The 3,552-nt window shown below is 37.3% G+C and overlaps 1 long non-coding RNA gene across 1 annotated transcript; it reads right to left on the reverse strand.

Annotated features, from left to right (window-relative positions):
* Positions 1-2,304: 2,304 nt before the first annotated feature.
* On the reverse strand, positions 2,305-3,046 carry LOC135248750 (uncharacterized). Its single transcript, XR_010328501.1, has 2 exons — positions 2,701-3,046; positions 2,305-2,531 (listed from the first exon to the last, which is right to left on the reverse strand). It is a non-coding gene; the product is annotated as an uncharacterized LOC135248750 (long non-coding RNA).
* Positions 3,047-3,552: the final 506 nt, after the last annotated feature.

The raw sequence follows: 3,552 nt of genomic DNA on the forward strand, positions 1-3,552 counted from the left end.
GGAATACTTGAACACATATAATTAAGTTGGATTAAATGTATTTGTTATTTTCTTAAATTAATTTCAACTTTGTTTAAAAATGTGTGATGGTGGATATCCAGGAGAAAAACAATAACGGAAAATGTCTATAGGCCACACAGCACAGCCAGTCACACACTGCCTGCTAAATCATCTGTGGAGGGTTTTTGTGCAGCAGGGCCTTAAACTCTTTCATTGTGTCTCTCGGGCACAGTAATACACAGCTGTGTCTGAGGACTGGAGACCGGTGATGTCTAAGTAAGCAATGCTGTTGGATGAATCTCCTGTAACTTTGAAACGATCGTCAAAAGAACCACCGTAGTATCCAACCCATTGCAGCCCTTTATTTGGAGCCTGTCGAACCCAGTGCACATTGTAGCTGCTGAGTGTGAATCCAGTAATTTTGCAGGAGATCCTCACGGAATCTCCAGGCTTCTTCATCTGTGGAGCAGACTCTGTCAGTGTGATGTCACAATGAGCATCTGCAGAAGGGGACAAAAACACAGTTTTACAACAGTTCTATAGCCAGTGCTGTAGCACCACTCAATCAAGTGTTGTGAGACAGGAGAAAAGAGGGAATGAAATCAGCTGTGTCCTTACATTTAAACGCAAACAGCAAAGCTATGATGAATACTAAGGCCTCCATTTTATTTCATTTACAGCAACAAAAGACAAGAAGTGAATAGTGCTCCTCGTCACTGAATATGTTCTGTAGTTTCTGTGTTTTAAAGAACATGAGATTTACATAACCGCCTCTCATGGGAATTCCTATTTACATAAAGTGTACAGTGTGTATATAAACGCTTAGTTGGTCTGAATGTTCCACAAATATTACTTATTGAATGTTTCATTACAGAAAATGTTCCATTCCTGTGCAAATATTAGCAATATTGTAAAATATAGGCATTTAAAATTCTAACGCAACACATCTAAATCAAGTTTTGATATCTATTTTCCTGTCATTAAAATGCTCTAACTCTCCAGATGCTGTTAAAATCATCCAGCAGATGTGTGAGAATGTTACTTAATACCACACAAAATAATGTGAAAGAATAAATTTTATTTGATTGCTGAAAAATGAATGTTTCTTATAAAATTGTTGGAAATCTAGCAACATTTTGAAATGGATACTTTGAGACAGAAGAAAAAATGAATTTCATGACATTTCAACCGAAAATATAAAAATTGCAAGGCTGTGTGGCAGTAGGCAGAAGCCAGAATCATAATTATTGTTATTTTAATTTATTTTTTGGTGGGGCGTTCCTCTGGTTTTACACAGTTGGTCAGAAACAGAAACTCACAGGATGCAGCTGCCAGGACCTTCTGCAGAGATGCAGGGAACCTGGTTTGTGTTGCAGATGAGCTGCAGTGAGCTGCTCTTCTCACCTCTCCAGGGCTTAGAGGCTGTGGTCATATTTAAACAGAAAAAGGGGCGGAGTTTGTCTTTTAGTAGGTCTGCAGTGTGAGAAGCTCCCTCTCTGTCTTCAAGGTGAAGCTCACGTTGTAAATTCATTTTAATAGAAAATTCTCTAAGGACTGAGTCTACAATGAGGAGCATTTTGTGCATCTTTGTGTTTCTCTGGGGACTAATATCCTGTGATCCCAGTATATTGTTGTCTACAGATATTCTGTAGATATACCAAGAACAGTAAGGTTTGTATCTGGACCTTTTAGTTGAGTACAGTGATGATCTGCTCATTTGCATGTACATAAATTGTATTTTCTTTACATCTGTGGCAATAACAAACTACATGCCTCTAAAATTTTGTATTTTGTGTATAATAAAATAAGGTTTTCCTAAAGCAAAAAAAAAGATCACATTTTGGATGTTCAAAATGAATTCATGACTTATTCATTCACGGTTTCATAATAGAAACAGTAAATGTGAATTATAAATTTACATACAGTCCATTGATGCAGCTGGGTTTTTAGTCAAACGATATAGGAAAAGCACATTTAAGGCTACAATACATACTGTCCAGCTGGGAATTTAAACCACAACTTTTGAGGTACAAACACAGGTCCTAAATCATTATGGGATTTACATTTTATCGGCACACTGCAGCACAAATGGAGGAAAATATTTTAATTCACATTCTGATGTGGGGTGCAAACTTCACAGAGCTCTTAAATGTTTGTGCTCTACCATTACACTCATCAGGGTATGTTTTTGTACAGGTCTGCTGTAGCTTTGCTGCACTGTGTGTATCGGGCACAGTAATACACAGCTGTGTCTCCAGTCTGCAGGCTGCTTGCTTGTAAACTCACTGTACTGCTGGAGGTATCTCTGGAGATGGTGAATTTGCCCTTCAATGAATCCTTGTAATATGTGTTTCCATCAGAGCAAATGTATCCAATCCACTCCAGAGCTTTCCCTGCAGGCTGCCGGATCCAGGACGTACAGTAGCTGCTATCAGTCAGGGAATACCCAGAGACTTTACAGGAGATAGATAAAGGCTGCCCTGGTTTTACAGTCATAGAGCCTGGCTGTGTGAGTTCAACACAGTGACCATCTGTGGAGACAGAAATAAAAAGGTATTGCTGCATTCATCAAAAAGCAACATAATTATGGAAACATACACAATATAATTGACCTATTTGCTCTTATTTGAAAGTAAATCATTTGAAAAAGTCACAGAATCATTGTTCTATAAATTAAGATTATGAAAATAGCCTTCTTACGAGATAAAGTCCCCAGCAACACAGCTAATGCTATAATAACTCTCATTGTGACACACAGATCTCCCTCTCTGTCTTACAGGTGATGCTCCTGTGTTGGGAGGAGAATTCTCAGTGGGCTTTATACTGTGGACTGAATTTGTTTAAAGTACCGGGGGTTGGAGGAAGGAGAGAAACAGAACAGAGTGTCCATTATGAGGAGCACTGCTGCCCCCTCCTGTTGTAAAATCAAAAACAGCAGACTGCTTCCACTAGCATAACTTGAGAATTTAGATCAGTGATTTATTTTGGTGGCATTATATTGTTTCAGAAATAAGGCTTATGAAGTTACCATACAGATTTATACGCATTGGAATACATTCCATTTTGATCACAAGAAATAAACTGAATTTAACAAGAGTACTTGCTTATTTGTCCTGTTTGGGGTACATTATTCTGGTTTAAAAAAGTAACAGTAAAGCCATCTGGTTATATTTTAATATTCTCATTGAATACATAATGATGTAATTTGGATTGCCAGGTCTTCCTTTCTTCCACTAGAGACTGCTCTTCTCCTAAAGGTACCCACACCAATACGAAATATGCATAAAGTCATAACAAAATGGGTCACAATTTCTATTATGTATCACCAAATCAGGTCATTATGAATCATAAAAAACATCACTGGGGGATGCGTATCACGACTGCATGTAAATTAATGACATCATAATTGAAAATGTTAATGAAAGAAAGTTTTAGTTTTTCTTTAACCAATATTGCATTGCAATTTGTTCAATATGGAAAGATTCCAGGTACATGCTTCATTTATTTCTCACTGATGTATAAATGTGCATACAATAAACGAAAAATTGTTTG

Source organism: Anguilla rostrata, chromosome 2, assembly GCF_018555375.3.
Source record: "Anguilla rostrata isolate EN2019 chromosome 2, ASM1855537v3, whole genome shotgun sequence".
Taxonomy (NCBI): domain Eukaryota; kingdom Metazoa; phylum Chordata; class Actinopteri; order Anguilliformes; family Anguillidae; genus Anguilla; species Anguilla rostrata.